Genomic DNA, 13,331 nt, shown 5'->3' with positions numbered 1-13,331 from the left:
CTGCGCCACCCAGGCGCCCCTAGAGATCATTTAAAACTAATCTTGGGGCACCTGGGTGGCTCAGTCGGTTACGCATCCAACTTCGGCTCAGGTCATGATCTCACAGTTTGTAGGTTCGAGCCCCGCATCGGGCTCTGTGCTGAAAGCTCGGGGCCTGGAACCTGCTTTGGATTCTTTGTCTCCCTCTCTCTCTGCTCCTCCCCCACTCATGCTGTCTCTGTCTCTCAAAAATAAAATAAAACATTTAAAAAAATCTCTGTATCCAACGTGGGTCTCAAACTTACAACCCTGAGATCAAGAGTCACACACTCCACCGACAGAGCCAGCAAACACCCCACATTTTATTTTAAAGATAAACTCATTAACACCCACGAAGCTACCACCTGACCCTGGCACAGGACCACTACCAGTAACTTACATGTACCATCATGACCCTATAGTGGCCAATAGCCTGCGTTAAGACTTATTCTCAGGGCGTCTTGGTGGCTCAGTGGGTTAAGCATCCAACTCTTGATCTCAGTCCAGGTCTTCACCTCAGGGTCTCAGGCCCCACATTGGGCTCCATGCTAGGTGTGGAACCTACTGAAAAAAAAGATTTCATCATTCTCTTGCTTTGGAAAATTACAATAGAATATATATAACACAAAATTTGCCATTTTTACCATTTTTAAGTATAATTCAGACACATTAACTACATTCCCAATGCGCAACTCTAACCATTATTTCCAAAACATTTTAATCACCCCAAAAAGAAACTGTATCTCCATTAGGCACTGGCTCCCCACTCCCTTCCTCCAGCCCCTGGTAATTTTTTACCTATTTTCTGTTTCTGTGAATTTGCCCATTCTAGATATTTCATTTAGGTGGAATTGTATAATACTTGTCAGTTTATAACTGATTTCTTTCAATTAGTATAATGTTTTCAAGACTCACCCATGTTGTAACATGTATCAGAACTTCATATCTTTTTTTTTAAATTTCCTCCCATATCAAAAAATGAAAAATTCCCTCTCATTTCTGCAAATCCATGCCCTTCTCTGCAGTGGGAGGCCCGCAGGCCGCACTCTCAGGTAAAGACTATTTCTCGAGAAGCAAATGTCCCATCAGTCACTTGAACTCACAACCCTGAGATCAAGAGTTGGACGCTTAACCAACAGAGCCACCCAGGTGTCCTGAGAATTTTATGTCATTTTAAGGCTGAATGGACCGCATGTGCCTTTCCGTTTATCTGTCAATGGGCATTTGAGTTGCTTCCCCCTTGTTTTCGTATTTTTTAAATTTTTTTGACCATAGTTGACACACAATGTTACATTAGTTTCAGGTGTACAACAGGTCGAGGTGTCACGCTGTGCCCACCACCATTGTGACTACCTTCTGTCACCGTACAATGCTGTTACAATACCACTGATTCCCTATGCTGTGCCTTTTATTCCTGTGACCTTCTTTATTTCATAATGGGAAGCCTGTATCACCTACTTCCTTTCACCCATTTTGTCCATCCTTAGTTTTTATTTTTTTAAAGAAATTTTTTTCAGTTATTTATTTATTTATTTATTTATTTATTCTTTTAAACTAAGCACCATGCCCAACGTGGGGTTCGAACTCACAACCCCGAGATCAAGAGTCACCTGCTCCACTGACTACGCTGGCCAGGTATCCCCTTAAGAAAATTTTTAGGGGCGTCTGGGTGGCTCAGTCGGTTAAATGTCCGACTTTGACTCAGGTCATGATCTCACGGCTTGTGAATTTGAGCCCCATGTTGGGCTCTGTGCTGTCAGCTCAGAGCCTGGAGCCTGCTTCGGATTCTGTGTCTTCCTCTCTCTCTCTCTGCTCCTTCCCCGCTCGCACTGTGTGTGTGTGTGTGTGTCTCAAAAATAAATAAACGTTAAACAAAAATTTTTTAAAAAGATGTTGTTTGTAGTTGTAGTCCATTCAGGTTTTTACTGGCATGTAATATCCCATAATTCATTTCCCCGTTTCCTGAAGGGTTGTGTGAACATTTGTGTGCACGTCTCGTAGGACAACATAAGCCAGGTTTTCTCCTGTCTGTGCCCACGAGTGGAATAGCGCACACGTGTGCAAGAGTGTGTATGCATGTGTTCAATTTGACTGGTGGGAGGGCTCATCGTTTCCCAAAGTGGCCCTATCAATTTATCCTCCTAGTGGGGTATAAAAGATCCCTTGGAATCGATATCTTCGTCAACTCCTGGCATTTTCAAACTTTCCTCCAGGCGGGTGGGTGGAAATGGTCTCTCACTACTCTTCCATTTCCCTGGTTACTGCTGAGGTCAGTCTTTTCTTCAGTGGTTTCTTGGCCATATGCGTTTTCTGTTCTGTGTTATGCCTGGCTTTGGCTTTTGCTAGTTGTATTTTTTTCCTTTTGCTTATTTATTTGTAGGAATTATTTACATATTCTGAATACTAATATGTATTCACAACATGTATGTACTAATATGTATTCACAACAATACTAACATGTATTACAAATGTTTCTCGCAGTCTGTGGCTTGCCTTTTCACTTTCTTTAAATCTTTGGTAAACAGAAGTTCTCACTTCTAATATAGTTAAATCTACCAATTTCTGTTCGGGGGAATTAATACTTTTTATGTCTGGTTTCAGGAATCTTCCTCACCTCAAAGTCAGCAAGATACTCAACTGCATTCTTTCCTTTTTTGTATTTTTTTAAGGAGAGAGAGGGCACAAGTGAGCGAGAGACAGAAAGAGAGAGAGAGAGAATCTCACTAGGGGCAGAGAAGCGGGTCTCACCGAGGTGAGCTTGAACTCACTCAGTGGGAGACTCAAACTCACAAACGGTGAGATCATGACCTGAGCTGAAGTCAGATGCTTTTTTTTTTAAGAGAGAGAGGGGCAAACCAAGAAACAGACTCTCTCTCTTTTTTAATGTTTATTTTTGAGAGAGGCAGAGACAGAGCACAAGAAGGGGAGGGGCAGAGAGAGAGCCGGAGACACAGAATCCAAAGCAGACTCTAGGCTCCGAGTGGTCAGCACAGAGCCTGACTCGGGGCTTGATCCCACGAAACCACGAGATCATGACCTGAAGTGAAATCGAGAGTCGGACGCTTAGCCATCTGAGCCACCCAGGTGCCCTTGTATTACTTAGTCTTGACATTCACTCCCACAAAGCCAACAACGAACTTAATATCTAAACCTACTAAAGAGAGTCTAGAACAAAACCTATGGACAACTCTCACTTTTGAATACAAGTGCAAACATTCTAAAGAAAAAACAAGCAATTGGATTTGGGCAATACAGCAAAAGAGTAAGATATTATATATGACCAAATAAGGTCTAGTCCATAACTACAAGGATAGTTCAACATCAGGAAGTCCTTTCACAGAAGTCATTACTCGGCAAATCAGAGGAAACTACCTGATCACATCAGTAGGTGTTAGTAAGGCATTTGATAAAATCCAACATTCACTCTCTTAAAACCGAGTACAAACACGAACATGGTGGTGAGAGACAGTGCTTCAACTCTGCTGGTGATCTCACAAAAGCAGGGAGGTGCATGGAGACCCCCTACCAACTCCATTTTCAGCAAAACTGGGAGACACGTATCCTCAGCCCTAAGCAAAGTTGAAGGGTTTCCCAAAGTAGTTAGAATTCGCATGGGGGCACTTGGGTTGCTCGGTCGGACTCTTGATTTCCCCTCAGGTCATGATCTCATGGTCCCTGAGTTCAAGCCCTGCACTGGGCTCTGACAGCGCTCTGTCTCTGCCTCTGTCTTCTCTCTCTCTCAAAATAAATGAATAAACTTAAAAGAATATTTTAAAATATTAAGAATTTGCATGGAAGCCACAGGGGACGGGCAGCCAGACTAAATAGCGGGCCTGTCTGGTGATAGCATATCCCAGATAAGACCAGTGTACTTTGTCTAAGTCCGGGGCTTACTGTGAAGAGGTAAACCTATATCCGTTGCAAACGGCCAGAGCTATAGGACCTCAGGAACAGGGGGAGGCGATAGGCCCTGTATTACGCAAGGCTGAGTGGTACTTCGTTTCTGTATATGTATGCGCATAGTACAGGAGCTTGGAGAACTGGGGCGAAGAGAATGGAGATCCAGTAGAATCCACACTGTGGCATGCGTGGGAGGTACACTGGCAGCATGTGAATACCACACTGGCCTAGTGCTGGCAGAGCTCAGAAAATGTTAATGTACCAACACTTTCCCTATGGTTAGTGCTTTCTGTGTCGTAAGAAATCTTCCCCAATCCCATGATCATGAAGATGTTCTCTCGTTGTCTTCTCCAAGCTTTGCTGTTCTTTTATTTTTAGATTTTCAGTACAATTGGAATTGATTTTATGTATAGGGTCAGGTAGTAGCCAAGGTTTTTTCTAAGAAAGGAAAGGAGAGGAGGGGAGGGGAAGGGAGGAGAGAGGAGAAGAGAGGAGAGGAGAAGAGGAGGAGGGGGAGTGGAGAGGAGAGGAGAGGAGAAGAGAGGAGAGGAAAAGACTTTTCTAGGCTGAAGATGCTCTGGAGGGCTCTATAGGGTCTTATCAGCAGGTCCAGGGTGGTTGTTTTGATTGTTTTAACAATGCCAGGAAACCAGCCAAAGTACTCCTTTCCTTTAAAAGGACCTTGCATTGAGATTTGAGTCTCTTTGGGGGCCTGGGGGCCTTTGCTTATACAGAGGAGTCTTAGGCATTTTTAAATTTTAAGGGAAGCCCTTGGAAATTCTTAGGGTCAGATCACAATTGCCTCCTGGAGTAAATGCAAACTAGGGGTTCCTGGGGAGTGGATATTGTCCATTCTTTCTTTCTTTCTTTCTTTCTTTTTTTTGCAACTCTCCACTCCTTAAAAACTGAAGTTCATTGAAATGCAAGTCCCTTTGAGGGCAGAGGCATTTGCTTATCCATATCAGGTCTGGGCTACTTTTAAATTGTAAGGAGGCCATTGGAAATTCTCAAGGCCAGATCACAGTTGCTTCCTGAAACATAACCATCCTGTGAATTCCTGAGGGGGGGGATACTGTGAATGGATCACACTGTCAATTCTCTGAGGGACCCTTCCTCTCTCTGCCTCAGGCCCAGGATCTCTGCACAGACTTGCCTGTGGCCTCCGAACCACTCTCCCTGTTTGGTTTCTACCTGTCACCCATCTTTCTGTGGCTCCTGGAGAGGGCTTTTGCAAATGCATCTGTGTCCTTGGGAAGGGGTGGTGACCCCAACCGGGTGTGGGGGGGGAAGGGGGGTGTCTTCTACTATCTTTGGGTCTCTAGCTGCATCTAAGAATAAAACTGACATAACACAGCTGAACAAGAAAAAAGCACAGATTTTGTTGAATTTTTGCAGGTACACGGGAACCTTCTCAAAGCCTGAAAACCCGAAGAAGTGACCAAAGCAGACAACCTTTCTACCTTTTATACAAAGAAGTGATGAATCTGAAGAATTGGCAAGACAGAGGATAAAGGTGAGTTTAACGAGGTCTGTTTGTACAGATTTCTCGGTCCCCCGTGCCCCACATACTTTTGATATTAACACTCATTTTTAAATAAACTTATTTTACTCTTAGCCAGCTTGGCCACACACTAAAAGTCCCTTTCAAAGATTCCTTTCCACATTCTGATTTTACCCTATGTTTTTCTTCTTTATTTTATTTTTAAAGATTTTTTATTTTTATTTTTATTTTTATTTTTATTTTTGAGAGAGAGAAAGACAGGGCACAAGTGAGCAAGGGGCAGAGAGAGAGAGAATCCCAAAAGGGGCAGAGGGAGAGAGAAAGAGAGGCACAGGCAGAGAGAGAGAAGCGGGGCTCACCCCAAGTGGGGCTTGAACTCACAAACCGTGAGATCTTGACCTGAGTCAAAGTCAGATGCTTAATGACTGAGCCACCCGGGTGCCCTAGATTTTTTTTTTTTTTAAGTAATCTCTACACCCAATGTAGGACTCAAACTTACAACCCCGAGATGAAGAGTCACATGCTCTACTATGAGCCAGCCAGACGCCCCTGTTTTTCTTCTTTAAACAATCAACCTCACTTTAGGACAAAATTACTTTCTTTTCCCTCAATAAAAAAAAAAAACCATCTCCAGGGGCCCCCCGGGTGGCTCAGTCAGTTAAGCATCCGACTTTGGCTCAGATCATGACCTCATGGTCCATGGGTTCGAGCCCCGCATCGGGCTCTGTGCTGACAGCTCAGAGCCTGGAACCTGCTTCAGATTCTGTGTCCCCCTCTCTCTTTGCCCCTCCCCTGCTCATGCTCTCTCTCTCTCTCTCTCTCTCTCTCTCTCTCTCTCTCAAGAATAAACATTTAAAAAAATAAAAAAAAAAAACCCACCTCCATTTCTCATGCCTTCTGTAACCAAAAACACATCTTACTTTCCTGGCATACAAAGCTGTTTCTCTTAGTCTAGTAGCTATTACTTAGAATTCCTAACCCTTAGAAACCTTAATCTCTAGTGAAAACTAGACAGTATTGTGAAATATACCAAGATTCTTTCGATTTGCCGATTTATGAGGACATTTTATAAATTCGGGAAGCATATGCCTTTGGAATGGCTGTAATTTAAAGAGCAGTTGAGGCAGTCACACAGGCAGATATCTTTTAGTTTCTCTGCAATAAAAAGGCAAGAGTAGATAAACTGGTGTAAGGAAGAGCCCCAGTGGCCCAGACCACCCAGGTCAGTTTGATCTCAACCCCTATTCACACCTGTGCAGACGGACCCCCCCCAACCCCAGTGACCCACAAGATCTCCTTATTTTCTGCAAGTAAAGTTTACTTTGCGCTACCACTCCACCTGGTGTATCTGTGACTCCCCCGGGAGCGGACCCTTGTTGGTTTGGTTACAGAAAGATATACTTGTTTTTTGAAAAATTTGTTCTTCATTGCCAGACTTTTGCCATCCTTGTAACGTGGCAAGGGTCTGCTCCTGAATCAGAAATTAAGATGGCCACTTGGTTCTTCCTGGCCTGCTGGTAAGCCCTGTGTTTTGGGTTTTGCATTTTTTCACTCACCGTAAACATTTAAGGTGACTTAAGTTATGAATAGATGTTGGCGAAAAGACTTCTATAAAGTTATGAAAACAATCTTCTGGCAATGTCTGACCTGTTAGGTTCATCATCCTGGAAAAACTGGTTTTGTTCTCCGAGGCTTTGGATCTCCTTCTGGACCCTTTATTTTATTATTTTTTTAATGTTTATTTATTCATTTTGAGAGAGAGTGAGCCTGAGCAGGGGATGGGCAGAGAGGGGGAGAGAGAGAGTCCCAGCAGGCTCTGCACTGTCAGCGCAGAGCCCGACGTGGGGCTCGAACTCTTGAGCTGTGAGATCCTGACCCGAGCTGAAAGGATCACCGACTGAACCACCCAGGCGCCCCTCCTTCTGGACCCTTTAAACGCCTGTGGCTGGACTTTATTCAACTGCCACTCAGCATGGGTTGTTAATGTGTTCTTGTTATTGTGTATGTGTCTTCCAGATAGGTTGAAGCTTTCTCCTGCTGCAAGGCCAAGGTCCTCATGGTGGCGAGGAAGCTGTCAGAACGTGTTTCTCGCTTGCTCTACCTTCTCCAGTCTCCACTGATCAAGGAACCCCCTTCACTGGGCAAATCATGTGAGCTTTGACAAAAACCCGCAGACTTCTTGGAATTATCACTGCCCCTGTCATCCTCAATCATCAGGTAAGGTCGAGAGAACTGATGATCCTCAAACTTCAAACTTACAGACTTGTCAGAACTGCTGGACTTCCCTGGCCTCGGATATTGCCTCTAGTGCTATTGACTGTCCAACTCTTGGTTTTGGGTCAGGTTGTGATCTCACGGTTTCGTGGGTTCGTGTCCCGCATCAGGCTCTGTGCTCTGTGGCAACAGCATGGAGCCTCCTTGGGATTCTCCCTCTCCCTCTCTCTCTGCCCCTCTCCCGCTCCCGCTGTCTCTCTCTCTCAAATATAAATAAATTTTTTAAAAAACTAAAAAAAGAGCATTAAACATGAAACCCTTTCTCCTTTTCCTTTCCTGTATCTCCCAGGCCATTGCAAAGTGGGGAAGTCACTTCTGGAAATTAGACCAACCTTTCATTTCAGCCCAGGAAGAAATGTAATTATGCCCCAGTTTCTCACAAGCAAAGCAAGAGATTTCATCGGTTGACTCCCTGCATTGAAATTGTCGAGTTAGAAAGGCCTTACCAGCAAGTGTTCATGAACAAGACTCATTCCTCTGGCCTGTCCTGACTTGGTTAGGGATAAATGTAAATAAGTCTGTGATCCGAAATTTTTCCTCAGTTGAAATTATTACAGAATCTTCTGCTAAAGATCCTTAGGTTCTCTAGCCCAGATAGTTGTTGAAAATAGGATAGCCTTGGATTATTTTTTACCTGAGCAAGGAAGTGTCTGTACTGTGGCTGACATCACCTGTCATATCTGGATTCACACTTCCGGGGATGCTGAAATTCCCTCCCATAAGATCACGGAGCAAGCCACTTGGCTTCAAAGGGTGACTCCTTCACTGAGGTCTCTCTCGGATTGGTTTGCATCTTGTGGGCCATGGCTCTGAAGCGCACTCCAAACGTCATGAACTGTCCTGGTTATAGTTACCAAAATCCCCCTGGTGGATAGTGTCCTCTCAAAAGCTGTAAATGCCTGTTCACAGCTACTGACTACCAAGCAAGTGATGTCCCTGCAACTGGAACTTCAGAAGAAAAGTGAAAAGAATGGCTGACTTGAGGGTTGTGGACCTGGAATTGTAGCCTGTGAAGATCACAGGGATTCTGCAACAACGTGACCCGTGAGTATCACACTGAGGCTCACTCAGAGCCACGAGCACCACAGAGCAGAGCCGTGGCACAAAGACGTGCTAACACCTTAGGTTTCAATCACATCTCTCTGTTATGCTGAGAGGCTAATCAAAAGGGGGGAATTGTTCAAAAGAAAACCGCAGGCCCCAAATAGCATGACATAGGCCAAGTCACCCAACCAGGGCTTAGTACCCAAGCTAATCGCACTGTCAAGTTACCCTAGAAATGTAAGTCGTGATGGTCAGTCAGAAATTTTCTCATCAGTGCCAATGAAGGAATCTGTCCCATGGGCCTTCTCCATCCCCCAAAGGAAGATGAGGTCATCCACCTAATAAGACTCCTTGTGTCCTGGGGCACCTGGGTGGCTCTGTTGGTTGAGCATCCAACTCTTGATCTCAGCTCAGGTCATGATCTCAAGGTTTGTGAGTTCGAGACCTGCTTCGAGGCTCTGTGCTGATGGTGTGGAACCTGCTTGGGATTCTGTCTCTCCTTCTCTCTGCCCTCCCCTGCTTGTGCTCTCTCTCTCTCGAAATAAATAAACTCAAAAAATAAAAAAGGACTCCTTGTCCTTCCCCCTAAGGGAATGTGACCTTGCCTGGAATAATGCTTTTTTTCGTATTTTGCTAATAACTTTTGGGGCCTACCTTCCTTCCCTTAAAAACCTTCCACTTTGTACAATTCCTTAGAGTAATCTTCCACTTGCTAGACAGGATGCTGCCCGAATCATGAATCACTTTGAATTTACACAGTTGAATTTTCTTCTTTAACAACTTGTTGAAGCCCTGATCCCCACTGGAATGATATTTGGAGGTGGGGGGATGTTGGGAGGTAATTAAGTTTATTTTTTGATTTTTTAAAATTTATTTTGAAAAAGAGAGAGCACAAGGGGGATGGGGGCAGAGAGAGAGGGAGAGAGAGAATCCCAAGCAGTCTCCACATTACCAGCGCGGAGCCCGATGCAGGGCTCGAACTCACGGACTGTGAGACTATGACCTGAGCCAAAGTCAGACGCTCAACTGAGTGAGCCACCCAGACACCCAGCACCGTTCTTTTTTAAACTTTTTTTAATGTTTATTTATTTTTGAAAGAGAGAGACAGAGCATGAGCAGGGGAAGGGCAGAGAGAGAGGGAGACACAGAATCCGAAGCAGGCTCCAGGCTCCGAGCCATCGGCACAGAGCCCAATGCAGGGTTCGAACTCACAAACCATGAGATCATGACCTGAGCCGAAGTCAGACACGTCACGGACCGAGCCACCAAGGCACCCCCAGCATTGTTCTTTTTTATTGGAAATGTGGAAGTATTAGGGGGTGAGTGCTTTTTCAAAATTTTCTCTTGTTTTTCTAATTCTTTTATAATGTGTTTTATTTTTTCTACTGCAGCTTTTCACAAAGGATATTGTTTTACACATGATTATGGCTTATCCTTTCAGTAAAATTTTTTTTTTGTTTCTATATCTCAAATTGAACCACCAGGGTGCCAGGGTGGCTCAGTCAGTTAAGCATCTAACTCTTGATTTTGGCTCAGGTCATGATCTCACAGCTCGTGGTTCAAGCCCTGCATTGGGCTCTGTTCTGACAGCTCGGAGCCTGGAGCCTGCTTCAGATTCCATGTCTCCCCCTCTCTCTGCCCCTCCCCTGCATGTGCTCTGTCTCTGTCTCTGTCTCTCTCTCTCAAAAATAAACATTTAAAAAATATTTTTAAAGAATCCTTTAAAAAAAAGAAGAAGAAGGAGGCACAGAGTAACCAAATCAAGTGTCTTCCCCCAGGAGCTCTACAGACATCCCCTCCAGAAGGAGAACAAGGCAACCTCTCCCCAGCAGTTTTCTGGGCAATTTGGAAGCAAGTAAGAACACACATCCCCAGAGAACCTATTTGTGTGGAGACCACGAAGGAAGAGGAACAGTAGGAAGGTAATCCAAGATACCAGCTACCTTCCCAAAAAGGTAAGGATGGGTTAGCCTTAGGAAACACTGTTGACATACAGAGTCCCCAGTCCCCACCTCTGAGATTCCCTCAGCCTTTGAGTTTTGAGCCTTTTTTTTTTTTTAGACTTTGTTTTTTAGTAACCTCTACACCCAACATGGGGCTCAAATTTACAACACTGAGATCGAGAGTCGCACACTCCATCAACTGAGCTAGCCAAGCACCCGGAGTTTTGAGCCTTTCGTTGAGTGTTTCCTAGCTGAGGTTCTTGTCCCTCTAGGCTCCTGATTCTCCTGTTCCTGGAGTTTCTTCCTCCTCCAGTCTTTTTCTACAATCCCTCTTCCACTATCCTAGTTTCTTTTTTTTTTTCAACGTTTATTTATTTTTGGGACAGAGAGAGACAGAGCATGAACGGGGGAGGTGCAGAGAGAGAGGGAGACACAGAATCGGAAACAGGCTCCAGGCTCTGAGCCATCAGCCCAGAGCCTGACGCGGGGCTCGAACTCCCGGACCGCGAGATCGTGACCTGGCTGAAGTCGGACGCTTAACCGACTGCGCCACCCAGGCGCCCCTATCCTAGTTTCTTCAGGCAAGGACATACAGTCTCTTTCTTCCTTTCTCCCCCTTGGCCAGAGTAGAGCTCACTCTCTTTAGAAAAAAAGTTCCAACTGAGCAACTAACACAGCAGTTTTTGGTTCCTTTGTCCGTCTTCCTCTGGAGTCCCCCAAACAGGGTATCTGCTGCTGAGCTTGGGTAATCGTCAGTCCCCGCCAGTTTCCCACCTTCTCTTCATTTGAGTTTCGAGAGTCAAGACAAAGGTGGTCAGGGACAGGGAGTGATTTTGATATACCCTTGGATCCATGGCCATATATTTTCAGAGACAAAAATCCCCAATAAAACCGAGGGTGAGACATGTGAGGGACTCACTCTCTCCTGAGCACGCCGCTGCAGCTTCTCTCAGGTCACCTGTCCCCAAAGGCTTTGTGTACGGCCGTCAGTAACCCCTCCCAGTGGGTCTCCCATGCCTTCAGTTTTTCCAGACTCATGGAGGGTGGTGGTGTCCGGACCCCAGCATGCTTGCTCCCCCAAACGAGCAAAATCTGGTTGTAGAATTCCACGAGCGAGGCTCGAAACGGAAAACACACTGACAAATGCTTTTGCAAACGTCTGGGGCACAGGGCGAAGAAGGCTTTAAACGGGTAATATCAGATGACAGAAAAGGCGAGTGGATGACCTCAGAGGCCCAAGTAGCTTCTCAATGGCAGCAGCTTTCTGGCCACCCAAATAGGAAAGACTGCCTTTCCTTGCATTGAGACAAGAAAAAAGTTAAAATTACATGGCATTTTTGGTCTCCTTTCTGATACTGACACCCATCGGACAAACACCTTAATAATAACAGAAAGACAACAGGAAAATCTCCAAACATTAGAAATGAAATGATATACTTCCTAACAATCCATGGGTCAAAGAAGTGTCCAAGGAAATTTTAAAAAATACACTGAACCGAATGACAATGAAAGGATAGTGGTCCCTGGGTGGCTCAGTCGGTTAAGCATCTGACTTCAGCTCAAGTCATGATCTCACCGTTTGTGAGTTCAAGCCCCATATCGGGCTTGCTGCTGTCAGTGCAGAGCTTGCTTGGGATTCTCTGTCACCTTCTCTCTCTGCCCAACTCCCCACTCTTGCATGCTCTCTTTGTCTCTCTCAAAAATGAGTAAACATTAAAAAAAAGAAAATGAAAATACAGCTTCGCCAAGTGTGTGGGACACAGCTAAAGCAGCACTGAGAGGGAAATTTATACACTAAATGCATACATTAGAAAAAAAAGGATAAGTCTCAAATCAGCAACCTGAGCTCCTACCTCGAGGAATTAGAAAAAGAAGAGTAGAATGAACCTAGAGCAGAAGGAAACAATAAAGATAAAAGGACATCGGGGTCACCCAGCTGGCTCAGTTAGTAGAGCATGTGACTGTTGATCTCAGGGTTGCAAGTTCCAGCCCCACACTGGGTGTAGAGCTTAAAACATAAAGTAAAAAATGAAAAAGAGGACATCAAAAGCAGAAAAACAAGAGAGAATCAATGAAACAAAGAGCTGGTTGCTTGAAAAGATCAATAAAATTGACCAACCTCTGGAAAACTGACAAAGAAAAAAGAGAGAAAACACAAATGCCTGATATCAAGAATGAAATAAGGGATGTCAACACAGACCCTCCAGGCATCAAAGGGATAATAAGGAATTCGACCAATAACTCACACACATACGTGTGACAAAAACAGAAATGGAAACGGACCAATTCCTCGAAAACACAAACCACCACAACTCATCCAATATAAAATAGATCGTTTGAATCACCCCATAACTATTAAGGAAATAGAATTGATTTAAAATCTCCCCCCACCAAAAAAAAAAAAAAAACCACTTCCAGTCCCAGATGGTTTCACTGGAGAATTCTGCCAAACGTTAACAGAAGATAACTGTCCATTCTATACAATCTTTTCCAGAAAATAGAAGAGGAGGGAGCACTCATCAATTCATTTTATGAAGCTGGTATTATTCTGGTACAAAAACCAGACAAAGACAGATAAAAATTAAGGCAAACTACAAACCAGTATCCCTGAATACAATGAATATAAACAGGAATTCTTTTTTTACACAGTT

The sequence above is a fragment of the Lynx rufus genome, unplaced genomic scaffold, assembly GCF_022079265.1.
Source record: "Lynx rufus isolate CCGP_SWC_20201006 ecotype Redwood Valley unplaced genomic scaffold, mLynRuf1.p SCAF_49, whole genome shotgun sequence".
Lineage (NCBI taxonomy): Eukaryota > Metazoa > Chordata > Mammalia > Carnivora > Felidae > Lynx > Lynx rufus.
The sequence above is the reverse complement of the archived record's forward strand: the minus strand, read 5'-3'. Positions refer to the sequence as shown.